Source organism: Chelonoidis abingdonii, chromosome 2, assembly GCF_003597395.2.
Source record: "Chelonoidis abingdonii isolate Lonesome George chromosome 2, CheloAbing_2.0, whole genome shotgun sequence".
NCBI lineage: Eukaryota > Metazoa > Chordata > Testudines > Testudinidae > Chelonoidis > Chelonoidis abingdonii.
In genome coordinates, this window is record NC_133770.1 from 290,078,535 (window position 1) to 290,103,089 (window position 24,555).

Genomic DNA, 24,555 nt, shown 5'->3' on the forward strand with positions numbered 1-24,555 from the left:
CCCTCTGGCAAGAAGTTCCAGACTTTCACAGTGCATTGTGTGAAAAATACCTTCTTGTGTTGGTTTTAAACTTGCTACCTATTAATTTCATGTGGTGACTCCTTGTTCTTGTATTATGAAAAGAAGTAAATAACACTTCCTTATTTACTTTCTCTATACCACTCATGATTTTATAGACTTCTATCATATCTCCCCTCAGTCGCCTCTTTCTAAGCTGAAAAGTCCCAATCTTATTAACCTCTCCTCTTACAGAAGCCATTCCATACCCACAATAATTTTTGTTGCCCTTTTCTGAACCTTTTCCAACTCCAATAGCAGACTTGTTCATTTGTATATCATTTTCCTAAACTGACTGAGTTAGCAGAGCTGTTGCTCTACTCGCTGGCTTGAGGCCTCTGTTTATTCATCCAAATGTCCTGAGTTATATCCTAATGCCTCATGTACTCATTTGGCGGGGGGCGAGGGGGAGGGATATCTGAGTACCATTTATCTTAAAAGCACTGTAATGGGGGAAGAAGATGACAATTGCCATGGCACTTTGCAGTACTCCTCCCTCTCCTTTAGTAAAGACAGTCAAAGGACCCAGGTGCCAAGCTGAAAAGGCTCTTTCTTCATCAGCCATATCTGCTTTTGTGTGCTACTCATGCAGCTGTGCTGGCAGCTTTTGGGACGCTTCTTAGCCATTGACAAGGTTAGAGCTGATTCAGTACCAATTGAAGGCAATGGGAGTCTTTCCATACATTTCAGTTACTGTTCAGTCAGACCCTTTGATTGTGAAGGAGCTTTTCACACTGCTCTGTTTTCTGTTCTGGGACATTTTTTTTCTGTATAAATTTTAAGAAGTTTTAACACAGACTGTACACGCAGCTGTAAAAACATCCTTATCTGACAAACATGCAGGGCCTTTCAATCCAAAGGATCCCAAAGCACTTTAAAAGGAACATGCTGTTCATAAAGCAATCACTCCAGACAGCACCAAACGGCAGTTATCTCCATCTCTGTATATCCCACCTTCAGTCTCTGGTGGAGAGTGCAAATTGGACAAGCAGGACACCACACTAGAATGGGAAATTTTGCCATAGGCAGACATTGGGGCAAACTTTGTCTCTAACAAACAAACAAAAAGGATCATGGGATCTTTAATATCCATTCACAGAAGACAGCGCTATGGGTTTAGGGTCTTGTCCAAAAGAACCCTACACAATACACTGTATACAACACACAAAAAACAGCAGGGCAAGAAAATGGGCCCCAAATGCTCCATTAAGCCCGAGTACACTTTAAAATGATGAAAATAGAGACCTGTGTCCCAGTTGCTGATCGTTTGAGCAGCCAACCGAAATAACAAGAGAAGGGACAAGTTCCACTATTGGGTGTATCTCACTAAGGCTAATATTTCCTTACTGGAGTTAGTGGGCGCTTGGCAGAACCTGCAGACCCAGCTCAGAGCCTAGCAGATGCAGAATGTAAGACTGCAGGCACAAGCCATGCTGCCCGTGAGCCAGGCTCATCAAGAACCAAAGAACCTTTGCTTGACACATTTGAAGGGGATGACAAGAAGTTCGGTGGGTTTGGAAACTAACAGTCTCCTGTTCTTGTTGGACTTGCAGACATTTCCCACCAACCAGTTCAGAGTGGGACTTATCCTCAGGCTACTGAAAGGAGACCTGGGCCTCTCCCTTCCTGGAGATATCTAGCCCCTTCCTGGGGCCAGTTAGAGCCAAGCGCAGGTGGTGATTTTTAACAACCCAAGTCAAATGCATGTGGCAGAAGCCACATACAACCACTGAGGCAGAGAAATTGTCCTGTCCTAAGTATACTACTGAATTTCGGCATCTGGTGCCAGAAACTGAATGGAATGAGGCTGTGAAATGCTGTCATCTCTGGCTTGGCTTAAGTGACAAGGTCAAAGATGAGCTGGCACAGGTGGAGCCCCCAGCTGGTCCGCATTCCTTGATTGAGCCATGTGTAAAGCTCGATGACCACCTGTTGGAATGCTGCCAAGAAAGGAGGAAGGCTTCCAGACCCCCGTCTTGCCTCACAGCACCAGCCAAACAACTTCTTGCATCCATCCTACAGCCTGAACCCATACAGCTCAGCATGGTCTGGGCCTGTCTCTCTGACACAGAGAAGAACCAGCATTGGGCATCAGGTCTATGTGTATACTACAAGAAAACTGGATAAGGCAACTCAGGCTACGCTCTGAAGGCCCAGTCTGCATCTCAGCTGGGAAATACCAGCCCTCAGCTCTGCTAGAGGGGTCGAGGCTGGGCTGGCATTCCTCCCCTTCCTCTTGCCCGTGACACCTGCATGTATCCATTTATACTCTGGTGGCATCTAACCAGTGTCTGATGCATCTCTAGCTTCCGCTCCACCTAAGCCATGTCAGAGGTCCACCTGCAAGTGCTAATGGAGTCAAGGACTTCCAGCAATCTTATGGACTTGGAGTTTGCTTGAGTGCATAAGATCCCAACCCAGCACAAAGCTTTCTCCAAATTAATAAAGTCCGCTGATGGATCCCTCCTCTCATTGGACCTGATCAGACAAGAAACTGCCCCCGGTGAGGTCACCACCCTTCAGAGCCATCATGAGACTCTTCCTTTACTGTAAATGACTCTTTCACCACAGTGTCCTGGTTTGTTTTTGCTGTAAATAATTGGGGAGTGGGAGTCATGGCACCTTTGGGACTGAAATGAATGATGCCCCTGGAAATGAAGGACAGGCTGAGAAAGCACATTCCACAGAGTTGGATGCAACAGTTCTGTTGAAGGGGCAGAAAGGCGGAAGCAGAGTATGGAAGAAGAGGACAGTGATATCAGTAAAAAGGTGTTTGATGAGGCAATAAGTCATAATAATTTTCTGGGGAAATACTCCAAGGTTTTAGGAAGTAGATGCATAGCACTGCTTCTGCCTCTAGCAGAGCTAATGGATTCCTAGCAGTAACGGAAAACCAGAATGTGAGCCACCTTTCCCCACACACTCCCCTTTTATATTTTCCCAGACAAAATGTTCACTTTGTTCAACTACTCAAATCTTGCATTCAATAGACAAGTCACCATGGGGAAGCGCAGGCTGCAGCGTACCGTCAGAACCTAATACTCTGAATCCCTTACATTATGTATACCACGTGCAACTAAACAAATATCCACCCAGATGTCATGCCATTCTACTGAGCTGGTTTATTCCATTTATAGATGGAAAGAGCAATCCCTTGATTGCTTGTAGTGGTAGTTGCCTCCGTATTTAAATGCTGATCAATTTTTAAATGGAACACGAGTATTTAACTTTCTCAGCATGTCGAAAAGCTTTTTAAAGCCCATCATACTGATGTTAAAATAATAAGGTCCACCAGCCCAGTGATATGATTGCTTTTTTATTGCTCAGTTTGTGCTGGGAACTCATTTTAATTCCAAAGGTTATGGCTTTTAAAGCAGCACTGCTCCTAGTTCCCATCTTCACGCCCAAGCTGTGGTAGGAAGAGGCACAAAGGAGAGCTGAAAACGTATGTTCACCCTCCTTTCATTCCTCTGATCCTTTCTTTTTTCTATTCTCTATCTGCTTTTCCAGGCGGAGGTTCAAAATTCACCTCTCCAAGCAGAAGAAGTTCTGAAATGTTATGAAATCAGCAGATGGGAGATTAAAATTCATTTAGGTAAATTGTAAATAAAGTACAGGAGCGAGAAACAGCATATAATTATTGTTCTGTACTCCTGTCTCCTCACTACTGCAGAATTTCAATGTCACAGAAAGGGTTCAGTCTTTCAGTGGCTTAATGCCTGCCATGTAGTCATTAAAATAAAGGATTCCCAGTGTAGGGATTTCTGGACTGGAAGAGTGTGAAAATGTCTGTAGCATTCGCTCCCAAATAGTTTAATAGTGTGATTATGTTTTCTGATGGGAACATGTTTTTCACTGGATCTCTGCCAAGCTTCCAGGCATGTACACACCTTTGAGAGGTAGACATTAAAAGCCAGGCTGCTTCCAGTGAAGAACTAACTCCAGCTTATATCCCTCAAGTGAATCGTAGAAAGAGACTGCAAATCAGATGAGCGATGTAGCCAAATACTAGCAGATTGCAGGGCTGAGTGGGCCTCTCACTGTGTATGTTCAGGAGCTGGAGGAATTGAGACTCCTTTGAGGGTGCTGCTAAGCTATATGCCTTTTAGGAGAAATTTTCACACTGTGACAAAGTAGAGAAAAGAAATCAGAAAGAGAAAGCCATTCACTTTGCTATCTGCAGTATTGTTAAGCCATGTTGGTCCCAGGATATTAGAGAGACAAGGCGGGTGAGGTCATATCTTTTACAGTACCAACTTCTGTTGGTGAAAGAGACCAGCCTTCAGAAGCAGGTCTGAAGAAGAGCTCTGTGTAGCTCGAACGCTTGGCTCTTTCACCAACACAAGTGGGTCCAATAAAAGATCCACTTTGTCTCTCTAAATTTGCTTTGCTAATAAATCTTCATCTTTGTCTTGCTAGTAGTTTCCTTCCTGCAAAGGGTCTCGTGACTTTAAAATGATTGCCACCTAAAGGGAATGTCTTCTTTACAGGAACTCAGGACTAATTAATTGAAAATCTCTGTAGAAGAGGAGTAGTTGTAAAGGATGGGCAGGACTACATATGCTTTGAATTCTGTTTTCTCTCACACTAGTTGGGGATATGTCCATGTCAACTCATTTTGTGAAATGTCATTCACAACTGTAACCCTGAGTGTGGATTAAAACATCCATTTTGTAGCAGGAACAGACTACATCTCGAAGCTGAAACGGGGCAATTACAGGGCTGTCAGCATTAAATGGTTCTATATTGGAGTGGGCAATGGGAATGCTAAAGGCAGAGCAGTTGACTAGTAATGACTCTCTGCTCAGCAACTGATGGGGAAACTCCTCCACAAGAACAGAACGGCTGGGGGGAAGGGGAAGGTGTCAGACTACTTTCACAGTGGCATGCTCTCTAAGCAAAAATCCATCACCAGAAACAGAAGATGCAGGTGGAAGAGTGGGACCAAGAGGGGCTTTGCCTTCTCCAAGACCAGTGGCAAAACCCAAGTACTTGCAGGAGAGTCGAGGACTCTATGCGGGGAAGGGGGAGTTGCATTCAGACATTGATTATTTTGTCTGTCATTCTCCCTTGTTGTCCGAGAGTAAGGTGTATGGGGGTTTATAAAGTTCCTTTGCAAAGCCTATGTTCTTCAATTTACTTGCCATGTATCCCTGAAGAATTAAACTATAATCCAGAGCACCCAGGGAGGTGGATTTGGGGGAGTGTGCATAAATGATGGGGGAGGGTTAGGAGATCAAAGCACTGGTTTCTGGGCCCAGGGTGGTTGGACTGCAGAATCCCACTTTGTGAGGAAGGGGGCCAGACAGGAAGTTTGCAACGGGCAGTGTGTCTTGGAAGGCCAGAGTTAGAAATAGTGTCTGCACGCTGGTGACCATCCTCTAGGCACTGGGACGCAGCCAGGACTGTGACACTGTATCTAAACAAGTCACTGTCTTTCAGGCTATTGCTACCTAGATGACTGTGTGCCACATACGTTCCTATTGGATGGAAGTGCTGAGATACCTGCTATATTGTTGCAATAGCTGTTCTAGCCCACTGGGATTTCACAGTAAGAACAGTGGAATCTGGAAGCTGGTGAGACTCAGTATTTTGAACTCCAGGCTCTTTGGAGTCTTCATTCTGTGCTTAAATAAAGGTTGTGCATTTCTTAAGGAAATCCTTGTAGGTTCTTTGTTCTTCTTCAGCACATAAAATGTCCATCCTGGCAAACTTTTACACAGTAAAAAAGTAAATGCCTTTTATTTAAAAAATAATAAATATTAATAGACATTTTAAAAGCTCAATTATTTAAGAGCCAAAGCTTCTTTGTGTGGCCAGTTCTCCCACATCCTTTAAAAACACTACGACCAAGTGCAGAACACATCATTTTTTATTCAGAACACTTCTAGAAAGATGTTCCTGTGGTATAGGCACTGGACTGGGATTCGCAAGCACTATATTTCTAGCTCAGTCACAGATTTCTTGTGCGATCGTAGGCAGGTCACATGATCTCTCTATCCCCCACTTGCAAAATGGAGATAAAAGTACTTTGGTTTCCCCCTTCTTGTCTATCTGTCTATTCAGGTTCTGAGCTTTTGGAGTAAGGAACTGGCTCTTGCATTGCTTGTACTTTTGGGATTCAGTCTCTGTTGGGGCCTCTAGGTGCTACCGTAATACAAATAAATAACAGTGCCAAAGTCTGCTTTGTAAAGGAAATATCCAGCTGTTTCCATAAAGCCAACATTTATTCTTCCTGCTCCCCAGGCTAGCCAATCTACACTCTCATGCTGCATCCTTATATTCTACCAGAAATAGTTAAATCAGCTGTAGGACCTCATACCACCATCAATAGCATAGCAGAACAAAGCATAAGAGCCCACAGTACTACATGAAAATCTCACTTAACAAAGATCACTTTATGTGAACTAGATAAAGTGATTTACTTATTAGCCATTAAAGAACTGGCAAATTGTTTCCTGGAGCCTCTAGAAACAAAGAGGAAAGGGGATTTCTGGCTACTGGAAGTCAGGGTGGGCCAAACTCTTGCCTGCATTGAGTCCCAATAGACTCTACTGGAAAACTGGATTATTACTATTTATTCGTATTACAGTACCACCTAGAGGCCCATCTGGATCAGGGCCTGATTGTGTTACTGTAACCCACACTGGACTGATGTGGCTCTTTGTCTCCCTCTAGAGGCTGGTGCACAAAAGAGGCTTATTTATCTGCTATTCAGCTATTGCTTCCAACTAAGGGACTTGGTTTTCAAGAAGAAGAGGCTTATGCTCTTTAGCTCAGTAGGTCTTCAGTTCAAACCCTCCTCTCAGCCCAAGGAAAGTCAGACATACCAGGAAACAGGGTAAGAGAGCTTACTATCTAAGCAGGCAAACAGAGGTAGGCAGATAAAAAGTAATATCCAAGCAAAATCTCAAAAGTACAGAGCCTGCTAGCTATATTTTCCCGGGCATCATCTCCATGCTCCCTGTTTTTTAATTTCCCCAGATCAGCCCTATCTTCCCTATCCTCTAAGAAGCCTGGCAGAAACCCTTTCCAGAAAGCAAATAGGTCGTGATAGTTGGCTGGGGGAATGAGGGGATCTGTGCCAGGGTGCTCTTCCTTGGAGAGTCACCTATAGGTCCCTTGACAATGTTAGCTGGTGAAGAATGTGGTAGCCCACATGTTGGCAGTGCCTCTTCCTGGAAGCATATTACATTCTTGCTGTGGAGTCAGCACTGGTTCATGTTTGCTCCCAGGTGCACTTCAAAGCACTTCACAAACATTAATTAGTGTGATACAGCATGGCCAGAGGGCAGCATAAGAGTGTTAGCAGGGGGCCTTATTCCCTGCCAAGGGAGGAAGGTTTGCTTTAGATTAACTAGAACAGCTGTGGCCAATTAGAGCACCTGACTCCAATTAGAGCACCTGACTCCAATTAGAGCACCTGACTCCAGTTAGAGCACCTGACTCCAGTCATGGGATATAAACCCCTGCTTCAGTCAGACAGGGGGTGGTAGTTGAAGGAGAAAGGTTGGATTGGAGCAGAGTGCAGATTGCAGAAGAGAAGAGTTTGTCCAGAGAGAAATAGAAGGTTTGGAGGAGTGCTGCGGTGGATTGGGAAGCCCAACAGAAACCCTAGGTAAGGGGAACCAGGCTTGTATAGAAGAGAGGCGAGAAGCCCTTCACAAGCTGACGGGTATGAGAGGGAAGTAACCCAGGGGAAGAAACCGCTAGTCAAGTGGTTCACCACAACCCCAGGGCCCCTGGGTTGGGACCTGGAGTAGAGGGCGGGCCCAGGTCCCTCCCTCTCCACTCCCCTCCTCCAAGGACACTAGGGGAGTGATTAAGAACTGGTTCAGAGGCAAGCAATAGCGCCCTGAACCTACCCCAGAGAAGAGAAAGCGCGAGACCCAGCAGAACAGTACCGGCAATTTGCCACATTAGTTAGATCTAACACAGATCTGTCCCTGTGAAGTGCACACATTTTTCAGCGGTCAGCACTGAAACCTTTACAAATGCCTGCAAGTACTTAACGTGACTGCACAATTGTAAGAACTCATGGGCCTAGAACCAGGGTCTGAGGCAGGAGCTGCTTTCTCATCATTGCCAGGGGGCCAGGCAGGGTTACCTCCTAGAGGAACTGAGGGGCTAAGCCCTACAGGAAGTCCTGCCCTCAGAGCCATGAGTGTCAGCTCTCTGTGATTCCCTGACTAGCTGGCCCTCCCCATATAAATCAGGAACCCATTTCTGGAGGTTGTCTGAGCAACACAGCCCACTATCGCCCCTATGTGCTTCTGCCTTTCACTCCGCTTGCTACTGCTTGCTGTCACTCGCCTTGATCCCAGACTCCCAGCTCTAGATCTAGATTCACCTCCCAACCATCGTCTTGGTTTATTGTCTTTGGCTTAAGACCACTGCTGACCGTGGTGAAAGACCGGCCAGCCCAACCCCAATTCTTACTTCATGCTCTCAATTTGGTAATGGACTCTGACTTTGCAGTTTTGACCTGGCCTGGGCCTGGATTGATCTCTGACCTCCAGACCCAATACTGAGCAGTGTTCTGTGCCCTCAGGCCACCCACAACCTGGCCCTGACACTTATTTCCTACTCACAGCAGCAGAGATGTGATACTAATCCACTGGCTAAGAGTGATCTACTTTCCTATAGCTCAAGAGGCCTGTAGTTGTGGAGCTGAAGAATGAGGCAGGGTCCTAGTGCCAGGCCCACAAGCTTGTGAGTGTTATCTAGTTATTGGGTCTGTCTGCAACACATCGATACATTTGACTGGCATCTACTGAACTGCAAGGACATCTTCAAGCAACCAACCATGTGTTTTTTAGAGGGCTTGTCTCCAAACGCTCCCCTAAAACGTTGATTCCTGTATGCTCTTAAAAGTGCTGCTGCATTTCGTCTCGAAAGCTGAAACATCTCAGGACAGGTCTACCCTAGATATTTACATTGGTACATCTGCACCGATGCGGCTGCGCCACTGTAGCACATCCAGTGAAGACGCTGTAAGCTGTTGAAAGAGAGCTTGGCAAGAGGAGGTATCTAGGTGTAAATATTTCACACCCCTGAGCATTGTAGTTATACCGAAGTAAGTATGTAGTGTAGTAGACCAAGCCTCAGTGGTGGGAGTAGATAAGTCTGTCTACCAGAATGGTACAATGGTTCTGGATATTTCCAAATTAAAAGTGTAAAAGACCTGCTTTGCCCAGGAGATTGCTGCTTTTTGACACTTTATGCTGGTCTATTGGGAAATCTACTGCATTTTCTCATTCCTGGCTCCAGGTTCACTGTGGGAGGGTTTCATGTGCATTCAGAGAGGAATTTTTTTCACATTTAAAAAACAGTCTTGTCACTAAGTGCTAAATTCTCCTCATTTTACTCATTCCTCTCATGACTTAGATGAGCTAAATCTAGATGCCCCAGACTCTCTCACAAGGTATAATTCTAAGAATACACATATATCAATAGCTAAATGTCTAGGTAGTTTCCTGTCTGGCCAAGCGGACTGCTGGAAGCTGGGGCCTTGTGCGGTGCTTCCGTTTAGATGAGAAATGGTAACACATAGTCAGGGTCATTCTTGGTGTAATTGGTTTACTTAACAGAAACACACTCAAGTCCTGTTTCCCTGAAAATCAGTAAGAACATACAGCAATAAGCATTTGCAGAAAACCCAAGCAAGACACTTCAGCCCTGGCCACAAGAAGTGCCTTTCTCTGCCTCTGCTTCTTTGCAGGGTTATATACAGCTGCCTCTGCTCACACTCACAGAGCCTGGAACCAACTCCTAGTCCCTGCATTTAGAATCTAAGAGCAATTAGCTTCACACTAACCTTGCCTCATGGGCTTGGCTTCTAGCATCAGCTCCTTCCCTTGTGTCCTGCTGTTTTGCAACTCTACAAAAGAGTCTCGGCTCCCCCTACTGTTAGGCACAAAGGAGAATGTTTTGGCACACACTAAAAATCATGGACTGAACAGAGACACTGGATATATGTCTTCTTACAAGAATCTGTAACCCACTAATCCCCCCCTCTTCTCCCCAGCTGCCTTCCTCCTTTCCCCCCCTCCATGACTACAGGGATGTTAAAGGATGCTTCGGCTTGAATGGTCCCTTGAAATATATGTTAATTGCTTATAGTACACAATCTGTTCCACCTTACATTTATCTGTGACACCTTGTGTACGTTTCCATGAAGAGCTCTGTATGAGCTCAAAAGCTCCTCTCTCTCACCAACAGAAGTTGGTCGCATAAAAGATATTACCTCACCCACCTCTCCGGACACACACATTCATTTTAAGGCAGTCTGTGATTGTTTTTGTCATGGGGTTCACTGACTTCTAGGGCGCCTCCTTGTGGCCACATCTGAGGATTAGCCCCACTCAGGTCAGATGCCCCCTTTCTCACAGCCTGGCCCCCCTCTCTCACTCCAGGACTCAGGGTGCTTCTTCCTGATTCAGTCCTCCAGCCACGTCACTATAGTCATCCACTTCCAGGATATCAAAGTCTCTCCAGACCAGCTTTGTGGTTGGCCTCTCTAATGCTCCTGTGTCATTTCCCAGTAGCTGGTAGGGGAACTTAGGCCCACCCTCTACCCTGGGTTCCAGCCCAAGGACCCAATAATAAGCAGCTGTTGTTTTCCTGTGTTTCTTCTTATCTAGTCCTCTCAGGCTTCCTTTTTTACACAATGCCTCTGGGGTTGACCCTTCTACTAAGACTAGAACCCTGAAGCTTATTCTTCTTCTCAGGTTTTCACCTCCTCTCCTCTCCTCTCCACTCCACTCCCAGAAAGTGACTGCAGGCACTTTCTCTGCAGCCTCCTTCTGCTGCAAACTCTCTGGCTTTATAATCCAACCTACTCTGGCCCCGCTGAGCCTCTAGTTCAATGTGGGCTACGAACTCCATCACAGTCTTGCATCCAAAATCTCTGATGATGAGATGATGAGCCATTAGCACCTTTCAGCATAACAATATATGAATGTTCATATTTCTCAAACTTCTATTTACATCCTATTCAAGTTTGAGAATTGTTATATGACTTGGTTGGTTGGTTGGTGAATGGTATGTTTGGATTAATCCATTTATTTTCTTGGGCTTACAGAACAAACATTTTTGCAAAGTGAAGTAGGGAAAGATGCCTCCCCCCCCCCCCCAAAAAAAAATTGCTTTTCCAGTGGAGAACTAGGAATGTTTAGACCTGAGTTCAATTCCATATTCCACTGTGTGAATGTGGGCATCTCAACTTTCTCATCTGTAAAATGGGAATGATACTTTCTTTCCTTTGTAAAATCCATAAACTTTGAGCTGCATGGATGATGAGTGCTATACAAGAGGTTATTGAGTATTAGTGTTTCTAAATCCACCAATTCAGAGTTCTTGAAAATGTCTTAACTTTTCCACATTTCCTTTCGACATTTTCAGACATTCTCATCTCCCAACTTCTTTGGATTTGTTACTATTAAAAAAAAGAATAGAAATGTCCAATAGCCTCCATGTCCATACCACTTATACTGTATCATCTAACAATGGAGTTTGATTGCAATATAACTAAAATGAGACTGTACATGCTTCTAGTTTCTCTGGATGTTTGCATGCACATTTACAGTCTGCTGTATTACTGGTAGCAATAGCAATTACTTGTTTATCATTATTAACAGTGTGTTTGCTGCTGTACAATACACCAAAGCAAACGTCAATACTTGCTGTTAGGAGTGCTAGCGATAATGTAGGATTCAGGCCTGTATTTTCGCCTGATAAAATAGAGAGAATTTTGGGTCTTGTTTGCCCGTTTGATTCTTGTTACACTTATATTCTTACTAATATGTTTGAACAAAGGGATCCGTACTAATATGTGTGAACAAAGGACAAAGACACTGTGTATGTTGTTTTTGCCTGTTGTCATAAATAGATAGCTAAGGGTTAATATTTCTTTTACCTGTAAAGGGTTAACAAAGGGAACCAAACACCTGACCAGAGGACCAATCAGGAAACCGGATTTTTCAAAGTAAGGGTGGGAACTTCTGGTGTGTTTTGGCTTTGTGTCTTCTCTCTTTGTTTCTTTCGGCTGTGAGAGAACATTTTTCTTTCTATCTCCAAGCTTCTTTCTACCCTGCTGTTACCAAGTTGTGAGTACAAAAGGAAAAGCAGTAGGTTGATATTGTAGTTTGTATTTACATGTGTGTACTTTGCTGGACTGGTTTAAATGGATATCTTTTGAATCAGACTGTTTATTCCTATTTTCTTATAAGCAATAGCCTGTATTGACTCTTATGCAGTGTTTATGTCTATGTAATTTCTTTCTTTTACATATATAAAGTTTCTTGTTAAAACCTGGTTTGAGTTTCTTCTGGTTAAAGCTACGAGACAAAGGGGGTGGAAAATCTCTTTGTGTTAGCTTGACTAGGTTTGAATGCATCGCCTCAGGGGAGAGTAATTGCCCTCTCTGTATGTATTCAAGGGATTAAGTACATATCGCACAGGCTAAAACCAGGGAGGGAAAGCTGGGGATGAAATAGAGGAGACAAGGGGAGGAACTTGTTTTCCCCTTGGTGGGAGACCCAGGGGTTCTGGGTCTTGGGGGGTCCCCCAGGGATAGGTTTGGGCGACCCCGGGGGCGATCAGGAGCCCTGAATCCTGATTGGTGGCAGCGAGATCAGATCCAAGCTGGTAATAAGCTTGGGGAAGTTCATGCTAAGCCCCCAGATTTTGGACGCTAAGGTCCATATTTGGGACAGAGGCTTATTACACCTGTCCAGATGGGTTTGTTAGTATAATGGGAACAGATGATTACAGTCAAAGTGTTACCAGGCATGGTGGGAGTGTAGTATAAAGACTGCCTCAACTCCTATCACAAGGCAAGGTCAAGCAACCAGTTAGGAAGGGGCGGGGGGGAGAAGAAGGGAAGGTATAGGAAACAGTAAAAGGCCAAAGAAATGCCTATCTCTGACCGTAGCACAAACCCACTCCTTACCCCTCCTATGGGAGACAAAAGAGGTGGGATGAAGACCCCAGACTAATGACCCTCCAAAATGAAACATGACCCTAAATTGTAAGGGGTGGCACCGGGGGCATGCATTTCAGGTATGATTATTTCTGCTATGGAGTGGGGAGAATGAGACACTGGGAAACAAGGCTCTGTGATGTCTGAGTTATGGACATGCTTGCTGGAAACTAACCCCAACAAACATCACAGTGCCTGCACCTTGGACTTCTGGTCTTCTGCTTTCTGTCTGTGTGACAAGAACCAGGGGAGAGAGTGAAGGGAAAGCCTTCCAACACTTGCTCCAAAGAGTTTATAGTCAAAGGAACAGACACAAAGGCCCACATTCTGTCCTGCACAACTCCCACTGATCTCAAGGGAAGAGGATTGTCTTATCACTTTATGCCAGGCAGAATTTGGCACATACGATAGGAGACCTGTTGCACCAAGCAGTCTCTGAGAAGGAAACACCATACAGTTGTTTATGCTGTTGCTGCTGGAGTTTGGCTTAAATGTTTTACAGCTTATTGTAGGCCAAGGCGAAGTTGGTTTTGCACAGGTATTGGAATGAACAGAGCTTAGCGGCTTAGTGAAAATGAATTGGGAAGCCACGCCAAACATAAGGGTAGCATGGAAAAATTAATGGAGACATGAATTGGAGAAGGCAACAAATGGATGTGAAGGCTGGAGGTCATAGTTTTTTAGAGGGTTTTGGCTAAGACAGAAGCATTGACAGGCAATTGTCATCTGTGAATAGGACACCGGACTAGGACTTACGAGACCTGTGTTCTTTTCCCGGTTTGGCCACTGGCCTGTAATACGATCTAGTGTAAGTCACTTTACCTCTCAGTGCCCCTCTTTCCCCTTTTCCTGTCTTATCCATTTAGCATAAAAGCTCTTTGTGATATGGAGAGTCTCTTACCTTGTATATATGGGGCCTTGCTCAGCGGGGCCCCATTCTTGACTGGGGCTTGTATGAGTGACTATACGACAAACCATAACAGGATAGCGTTTTGTCTTTCATAAATTAATCTCTACATCCCACTGGTCATATTGGGTTCCCCAAACTCTCCATTTTGCTCATACTGTTTCAGTATAGCGGTGCCCAGAATGGAACACAGTATTCTGCTCTGTGTCATCTTTTCAAATGAGCATTCAAGTGACATTCTACCTGCTTCCCTTGTGGAAGTTAAAGATCCAGTGGCCCTTTTTGAAAAAAAGGAGGGGTAATGCTGATGTCCTAGTGAATGTTCTGTCTCTTATTAAAACAAGTGCTAATAGCTAAGACTTTGAGTGAGCTACTGCTGAGTGTCTAATGATCGCTGCATTTTCCTTCAGTCACTGCATTGCCTGTATCTAACCTATGGCTTTGTAAAGCATTTTGAGATAACTGGAATATAAAAGATTCTATAGAAAAAAAACAAATCTTATCCTATCATAATATCCTATCAAACTTTCAGCACAGCACATTCTTTACACCAAAAGATTCTGCTTCTACTCCATCTAATTTTCACAGACAGCCTTTACCTGTCCATCAGGTGATGCATTTCTGCTCCATTAACTTATTATAATATACAACCATAAAGATAATGCAACTGTAAATTATTGCATTAACATTCTAGTCATCAACACCTTAAAAAAAAGAGAGAGATGCCATTTTACCCAGGAAGATTTCAGTTCAGAATCACAATATTCTCTACATGAATGGTTGAAAAACACACTAAAGTTATTTTAATGAATACAAAAGTACCACCAAAATATCTATTATTGTATATTTGGTTGCTATATCATTAGACTTAGATGGCAAAGAAAAAATATCAAACTTCATCAGATAAATCATGAGATATTTGCTCAGCTCTAATATGTCACGACATTTTAGGTGACATCAATACTATCTCTGTTGTCAAGGAACAAGGCTGTGACGGTACAGACTTCTGTATCCTGTTTTAGGCGCCTCCATTGACTACCTGGGAGAGCCGTGTGAAAGTTGCACTGTAAAGCTTGCTCAAACTGACGCTTCACTGACTAGTCAGTCACCTCACCTAGTGCAAAACGGGCTAAGAGTGCTATCACTCTGGCTCAGTAGGGGAATCATATGATTTGTTAGTTACATATTTAGGGTGATCAATCTTCACCCCTCTCTCTCTGGCTCCTTTCCAGCACATAAAAGTATCAGAGCAGCCTACAGGGGTTTTAAGTCCCTGTTCTTGTTGGGGGAGAATTTTCCAGGGACAGGCACTACAAAAAACAAAACAGCTGTCAAGCTGTGTTGTGAGGAGCACCTCAGAAGTCCTTGCACAAGTGAGTGTGCAAAGGCCAGAGCTGGTAGTGGAGGCAGAGTCAGTGCAGAGATTCCAGGCTGGGCTGCAGCGCACAGGCCAGACTGGGGACGCTGCTAAAACTTTTTATGGCTGACCTGGAACAACGCTTCCTCAGCTCTCGTCCACTCACGCCCCTTCTCCACCTACGCTACATTGATGACATCTTCATCATCTGGACCCATGGGAAGGAGACTCTGGAAAAATTTCACCACGATTTCAACAGCTTCCACCCCATCATCAACCTCAGCCTGGGCCAATCTACACGGGAGGTCCACTTCCTAGACACTACGGTGCAAATAAGTGATGGTCACATTAACACCACCTTATACCGAAAACCTACCGACCGCTATGCCTACCTTCATGCCTCCAGCTTCCATCCCGGGCACATCACACGATCCACTGTCTACAGGCAAGCACTGAGGTACAACCGAATCTGCTCTAACCCCTCAGACAGAGACCAACACCTGCAAAATCTCCATCAAGCATTCTCAAAACTACAATGCCAGCAACAGAAGAAATTAGGAAACAGATCAACAGTGCACAGAGTGACCCAGAAGCCCCTACTGCAAGACAAACCAAAGAAAGAAACAACAAGCTCCACTGGCCATCACATCAAGCACCCGCTAAACCCCTCCAACATATACAGGGATCTAACAACCCATCCTGGACAATGTCCCAACTTTCACAAGGCCTTGGGTTGGCAGACCAATCCTTGCCACACGACAACCGCAACACTGAAACGTATTCTCACCAGCAAGCAGCACCGTACATTAGTAGCTCTAGCTCAGGAACCAATCCCAATGCAACAAACCCCGATAGCCAACTCTGCCACATATCTACAACCTGGCAACACCAATCACAGACCAGACCAGATCCAGCACCACATCACCGGTTCATATCACCTGCACGTCCACACGAATGTGAATATACACCATATATGCCAGCAATGCCCTCTGCTATGTACATCGGCCCAAAACTGAGACCAGCTCATCTAGGAAAACGATAAAATGGACACAAATCAGATATTAGAATGGCAATATACAATAAACCTGTAGGGACACTTCAACCTCTGGCCACACTAAGAGACCCTTAAGAGTGCCATCTGCAGCAAAAAAACTTCAGGACCAAGACTTCAAGAGAAACTGGCTGAGCTCAATTCATCTGCAATTTGACACCACAACTCAGGTGAACAAAGATCTGTGAATGGCTTGCCCACCCCCACTACAAACCAGTTCTTTCTCATCCCTATCGGTCACACCTCAGCTGCCTAGAACAGGCCTCATCCTCCTGATTGAACTAACCTCGTTATCTCTAGCTTGCTTGCTAGCATATATATACCTGCCCCTGGAAATTTCCACTACATTCATCTGACGAAGTGGGTATTCACCCACGAAAGCTCATGATCCAAAACATCTGTTAGTCTATGAGGTGCCACAGGATTCTCTGCTGCTTTTGCTAAAACTTAGGTTCCCAGGGCTAGCCAGGTTATGCTGGGGGCCTTTCTATCCTTCAGAGCAGCCCAGAGGGGGAGGGCTCAACAGTGGCTTAAAGCAACCACAGTTTTACCTCAGTTTGGGTTGTGAGTTCTGTGCTGCGCCTCGTATAGACTCAGCACAGTCTAGCACCCGGCAGTCAGACCAGGTTGGTTGAAAGAGTCAAGTGAACTTCACCTGCCCTGTTGTTTTGTATAAAAAACTAGGAGAAATGAAGTGGTTTGGGATGACTTTTGTTCTGAATTTGGGGATATGCAAACTCATAGAGAATGAGAAAACCATCCCAAATGGCAAGAGCCATAAAGGTGCATGTAACCCAGGGGGAACCAACAATGAATTTGCCATTTAACTTCCTTGGTAGTTTACCACTCAAATGTAAAATTGAAAGTTTTGGCTGAGCAAGGTCATCAGGATTAGGCCCCTCCGTGATAGCTTGTACCAACAAAACCATAATGTTTCCAAAAAGGAAGTGAGTGGTTCCTGCTTACTGGGTCTAGGAATTAAACAGGCAGACCGGGGGGGGGGGGGGGGACGGAAGGGGAAGCAAGATTTCTTTTTAACTGATCATTTCCTCTTTAGTGGATGCTCAATCGAAATTGACCATGTAGAGCTAGGGACCAAGCGAAAGGCAGATAAGGAAATCAACGTGTACACTTCTCTAAGGCTCCCAGTTTTCTCAGAGGGAAATGATCTTGATCAACCAAGCAGGGGCAGATGTTTGGGGATAGGGGGAGAAATTTGTTTCTGTGCCTGATGGTTTCATTGCCTGCAATAGGATAACAAATCTGCCACCTCTCTGGGTACTGTTGAGTACCATCATCAAGGATATGTCCACACTGCAATCAAAAACCCGCAGCTGGCCCATGCCAGCTGACTCGGGCTTGTGGGGGTCAGGCTGTTCAACTGTGGTGTAGCTGTTTGGGCTCGGGCTGCAGTTTACAGGATTGGGGCCTTGATGAGTCTTCCCCAGGGAAGACGACTCAGAGGAGCTTAATTGCGGAATATGCCACTCTACAGAGTGTGTACCAAAGAGAACACGCTCACCAGACCATACTAGATGGGGCTGGGTAAAAGCCCAGTGGTCTTGTGTGAGAATAAAATCACTGCATTTTAAAACTAACAAAGCAGGTGGCCACTGCAGTGCTTGAAAATCACAACAGCTTCCTAATATTGGAACATATGGTCAATTTTCTTTGTCCGTCAGACAATGCCTATCCTTCCATATTATAATCACACATGTCAGAAGGAAGCAGCCCTTTATTATTTACCGAATACCATCAGTACCTAATGCCACGTAGAAACCACAGACGGGCCCTTGCTTCCAAGTAGATACATTCTAATATAAACCAACAACATATTATCATTATTGTTATTTATTGTTAAGCTCCAAGAGTGCATACAAAGCACTGCACATGCAACACAGACATATGTAATGCACAGTTTCTTGGGGAAGGCTAGTATAAATTGAAGTCACTTTGCACCAGCTGAAGATCTGCCCTCAAATTTAAATAAATCCTTACACAAAGTTTTTTTCTTAAGCCAGTCATTAGAATCAAACCTTCTACAAATTGATGACCATCATTCTTGTCCCCACTCCTCACATCATTTGTGTTTTAATGACTACCGTAAGTATTCTACATCCACCTCACAATTTTCCCCCTACCCCTCATATATTATCACAAAAAATCAAGGGCCTAATCAATAGTGATGCCTGGCCAGACCTCTAAGCACTTGGAGAATCAATTTTCCTAAGCAGCCAAATATATCTAGAGGCCTCTGGTGTAGAAGTGGGCTGGACATTTAATAGGAAAAGGCTCTCTAAATCTTCTTCTTCTTCGTTTGCTGTTCAACAGCTATTTTGTTTCCCTTCAGAGGTGGCAGCATGTCAGTGGTGGGTCATGTGATTCCAGTAGATATACAAGTTTGTAATGTGCTTCGGGAGCCTTTATGGTGAAAAGTCTTACATGACTTCAATGCATTATTAATTACACACCCAAAAAACCCAAACCAACCCCCGTCCATGCAATCCTATGTTAAAAGAACATTAAGGCTGCAACGTGAAGCTTTACAAAGTTACAAAGTGCCAGACTTAAGGTTGTCTGTACCACCTTAATTCAGCCCCCTTTTGCATATGCATTACAGACGCCCCCCCCGACTTATGCAATCGTTCTGTTCCGGAAAGCCTTGTGTAACTTGAGTTTTGCATAAGTTGGAAACGTATACCCACATGTTATGCAAAAATTTCTGCAACTCGAAAATCTTATTTCTGGCTTATGGAACTTTTTCCGTAAGTGCGAATTTGCATAGGTCAGGTCTTGCATAACCCATGGAGCATCTATATAACACAATCTGACATACATAATCACATATCATTTTTTTGCACGTGACCCATGCCTCATTTAGTTCCCAGGATCTAAAGGGCAGAAGCTATCTGCATTCCCTATAAGAAATACATCTATGAATATAGGTTTCCTCTGGCCTGGGGATCAAGAACACAAAGCTACAGTGACTCACAATTTCATGTCGCTTTTATTCAGCAAGAGCCCATGTGCCAACTACCTTTGCTTTGAGCTGTGCCAGGAAGCTCTTTTCTTCATCATTCAACTTTCTTTCCAGCACCTTAGCCATTTATATTTCATTATTCAGCTATGGATGCGTATGATCAGTCCTGCTGTCTCCTTCATTATTTCAGGACAACAGCCACTCTCTAATTGCTTTATGTTGGATGAGTTTTTCAGTGATGGATGACCTGCCTCACTCTAGAGAATTTCTCAGCTGAAAAAATAGATTCAGGTTTAGGAAGAGAACTCCAGACCTTAATTTAGACTGTTCATTAAACTGCTAAGGCTTTTGGTTTATTTTATCACTTGTGTTTATTCTCTATGTACTTTACAGAGCCTGAGTCATTGATTTATATGCCAGTTTTGACATGAAATACATAGGACCAAAATCTTCTCTGATTTGCAGCAGTCTAGATCTGAAGTAACAGGACCAGACCCAACACAGCCACTCTGGGTTTACAGCAGAGTCAAGAAGAGCAGCATTTGCCCGCCTGATTCTATGGCAGCCCTGGTTCAAATTCTGGCAGAGTCCAAACCAGTCCTTTCTCCTCCTGTGGTAAGTTGTTTAAGCTGAATGTATGTTAGTATAAAGAAATACTTGGATCTAACTCCCCCCCCCACACACACATACATTTGTACAAAACAGGAGTTAGTTTGAAGTCAGTTGAGTTCTATTGGTGTAAAAAGAGGATAAGACCCCTTTCAAGATGGAGCGCCAGCTCTTTAGCTGATGTAAACTAATGGAATTACATTGACTTCAGTGGAGCTACACCCATTTACACCTGCTGAATATCAGCCCCAGAGGTGCTGGATGTGAACCATTAACAATTCAACGAACTCTCCAGTATGCCAGGTTTCAGAGTAGCAGCCATATTAGTCTGTATCAGCAAAAAGAACAGGAGTATTTGTGGCACTTTAGAGACTAACACATTTATTTGGACACAAGTTTTCGTGGGCTAAAACCCACTTCATCAGATGCATGCAGTGGAAAATACAGTAGGAAGATATATATACACAGAGAACATGAAAAAATGGGTGTTGCCATACCAGCAACATTGTCTGAAATTTCCTCTTCCTGCTATGCAGGTGGCTGCGCTCCCTGCGTATGGGGTTATACACATATAGGGCGTGACTTCAGTGGGACTTTGTGTGAGTAAGGTGAGCGGGATCAGGATCAGAATTTGTACAGAAAGTGCTTTACCAACCCCCAGGGAAAGAAAGTGTATGAGTAAAAACCCCACTTTTATCACATTTCATTCATAATTTTAACCTGGCCCTACCCTTTTACTGTCACACATCGATTTAAGGTAGTTTACTAATCCTAGGTAATAACACTCCTATAGCTGTGATACCCAGACTGTACCTCTTGAGCTGCAATGGCTCTTTACTGGGTCTTCTGTGGCTCTTTGCAGCACATGATATTAAAACACTGTGTGATTTAATTATTAACCAGTCTAAGTTATTAACCAATCACAATGTTTTTACTATTCACTATGGTATTAACTAACTGTAGTTGATACAACAATAATACTTGGTCAGTCATTTTGCTGTGAGAATTATATCTATTTCCCCATTATGCTGTTTAAATACCATCTAGAGTACTATAGTAAATGAAACAATGAATTCACCTTACTGTCGCTCTTTTAGATAATGCTGATCGCTAATTTGGCTCCTGACCCACCGACATCTGAGTATCACTGTCCTATAGATCCTTTCTTGTTCTCACTCTCTGTCCTCAGCTATCCAGCTGTCTCCTACAGCCTGATCCAAATCACACTGTCCCCAGCTATCCAGCTGTCTCCTACAGCCTGATCCAAATCACACTGTGCCCAGCTATCCAGTCTTGTCTCCTACAGCCTGATCCAAATCACACTGTCCCCAGCTATCCAGTCTTGTCTCCTACAGCCTGATCCAAACCCACTCTCACTGATTGCAGAAGGCACTGGATCAGTCCCTTGTTGTGCTATTCCTTCCCTCTTCTATTCCACCAGTGATGCCAGCCTTGAGTATCAGTTTGTGCACTTCTCCCATTTGGCTTTCTTGCCCACTTCCTCTGAAAACATGGAAAAAGTTCTCTGAACTAATCCTGCCTTTACCAAAGCCCCACTTCAGGTGTGATGCCTCCAAGAAATTGCCAACTAATAGTGGTTAGGCAGAAAGCCAGGGAGGATAGGTAACGTTAACTTTATAACATAACTGAATGTATGTTTTATCCTTTCCCCCAACACTTTGTATTTTTATTGTCTTCCCAGACTACAAGCTGTCTGGCACCCAGACTGTTTTATTATATGTTTTGTATGCGATTAGCACATTGTTAGTTCCCCCACAATACAAGTAAATAATAGTAATTTTCCAAGAACAATAGCCCAAGTGAATTTGTCCTTTCATGCCAGTACTACTGAATGGCTAGGTTTTGTGCAAATGCTAGTATTCACATGCTGCCAAGGGCATTTGCACATGAATATGGAAGTACTATCCATGAAAGTATTGCTTACCCCGATTACAGAGGTTTAGCCGTTCCTTTTGGAAACAGAAAGAATGGCATATGATTTCTAAGTAACAAGGCACCTGCTTGAGTGGCCAGTGCCATGGCATGGGAGTCAGGAATCAGGCGGATTCAATTCCTGGTTCTGTCATTAACCTGCTGTGTGCCTTTGGGCACATCCATTTACTCTCTCTCTGAGCCTCTGTTTCTGCTCCCACCCTTTGTCAGTTTGGTCTTTGTGACAGGAACCTCTTCCCCTGTGTTTTATATAACACCCAGCACAAAGGGTCTCTTGTATTAGCCAGGGCCTCCAGTCTATCGCCAAAGATTCAAAAATCATGATTCAGGCCTCCTCAAACCACGAGACTTTACACATAATACACCTGGGGTCTTTTTTTTTCTCCCCCCATTTAGTTTATGGTTTGGGGGCCTTTAAGTTTCATGCTTATACACTTTTATCTGCAACTATGGGTGCTAGAAATTTCCTTTTTTATTTAACAGAAGCTGAGATTCTCTGATAATCAAATGATTCCAGCAGCTGTGACTTTAAGAAAAAACACCCCAGAATCATGAGATTCATGATAAAATCGCAAGAGTTGTCCACAGTGTACAAAAAACCCCATTAATATTAATAACCGTCACACACCCTGTACAGTGAAGAGTCCAAACCACAGAATCATAGAAAGGGAGGGCTGGAAGGGCCCTGAACAGGTCATCTTGTCCAGCCCCCCTGAGCTGAAATAGTGTTAAGTACACAGTGGAAGTTAACACAGGCTGAAATATGTTCACATTTATGTTATGTGTTCATTTGGGTTTGTAGCCATAATTAAAAGGACTCCAGACTTGACAAAAGTTTAAAAAACAAAACAAAAGTGAATTTTCTGGCAAACAGATACAAACAAAAAATGTAAACGTAGCTCAAGAACAGCAGTGGAGGGGTGGGAAACAGCTAAATGAAGTGAACAAGTAGCTTGCCCAGCAGGGCCGGCTTTGGCAAGTGCGGGGCCCAATTCGTACTCACCAGGCGGTTCCCTACTGGGTCTTCAGTGGCACTCAAGGGCCTGCTGCTGAAATGCTGCCGAAAAGCTGGAGCGAGTGAAGGGCCTGCCGCTGAAATGCTGCTGAAGACCCTCCCTGGAGCGCCATCAGGTGAGTAAAATTAAAAAGTTGCCGGCACGAGGCCTTCTTAGGCACGGGGCCCAATTCCAGGGAATTGGGCGAATCAGCCTAAAGCCAGCCCTGTTGCCCAGCACTAGCCAGGACATTACAACATGGCTGGCTGTATGCTGAGCTGTACATTTTCCAAATGATAAAATTCAATCTGCGAGTCCTATTCTATCCCTAAAAGGCGAACATTTAAAATACACAGTGAGATGGTGAAAACATATCCATCTACCTACTGGTTAGGGGTATTGGATCATCCACATTTGACAAGCAAACCAAATACAGCCATCTTTGAAAAATAACAGAATCTCCTAATCCTCTTTTACAATGATTTTTGTTGCAAGACAAAAGAAAGATTACCAAAAACCTGACAGATTTAGCGGTTCCAAATCTTAAAATACAGGCTACCCAGTAATAAAATGCAGGGTCTTGCTGCATGCAAAGAACAGGCTTATTTTGCTCAAAAGTGATTAATAAACAGGAAACTGCAACCTAAAGAAAGACTAGCATAATAAAAAATGTGTCAGCATCTTAGATTATAATATTCTCATGAAGGAATAAATCTCTCGTTATATGGGAAGCTTTTAAATTGTTGACATTCTTTAAATGTCAGGTTGGCAAGTGCATGATAGTTTTATCCTAGCAGAGCCAAGAATCTATTTATTATTCATATGTGGTTTACAAGTCAGTCGAGTATTTTTGCATTTCTAGTAACTCAGGCACCGATTAATGACCCAACAGTATATTCCTAATGCAGTCTTTCAAGCCAATTAGCTCTCATATTTATTGCAGTTCTATATTCTAATGTGAAAAGTTGATTTTGTTGGAATTAGGAGGTCTAGAGGTTAAGTAAGTGAACTGTAAAATATCTACCAGGGATAAAAGAGCTGATTGCTTTGGTAATTAAAAACGAGGCCATAGAAAATAGGTTTTATTGGAACCTTGCTCAAGCTCAAAATCTCAGGTCTGGTTTTATTGTATTTTCTCTGATTAGTGTGGTGAAAAAATTAAGAAAAAATATAACATGAAAATTATGTATGAAATATGGAAACTAAAGCTAAGTTGGTAAAAGATTCATATACTTTTAGCAATTTCACTTGTGAAGCTGACAACAGCCTTCCGGGCTGCCTGCTGGAGGGGCAGGGGTGCTCAGCTTCCCCACCAATCTTGCACGTCTAGGGCCTAAGAGATAGAGAGCTCTGAATCTCTTCTGCCCAACCTCCCATCCAGCACTGGGTTGGAAAGAGTGTTAGAATGACTCCATAGCCCAGTGAGCAGGGCACTCACGTGGGATGTGGGAATTCCAAATCCCTGTACCACTGAATATTTATTTATACACAATGAAGCAGCTTCAACATGAGATTGAGAGTACTGCAGCCTAGTGGTTAGATCACTTGCCTGAGGAGTGAAAGATTAATGGTCAAATCCCTGCTCCCCATCATACAGAGGCGGAAGTTGAACCTGAGTCTCCAATGCATTTCAACATTCAAGTCTGATGACCAGGACCGGTGCT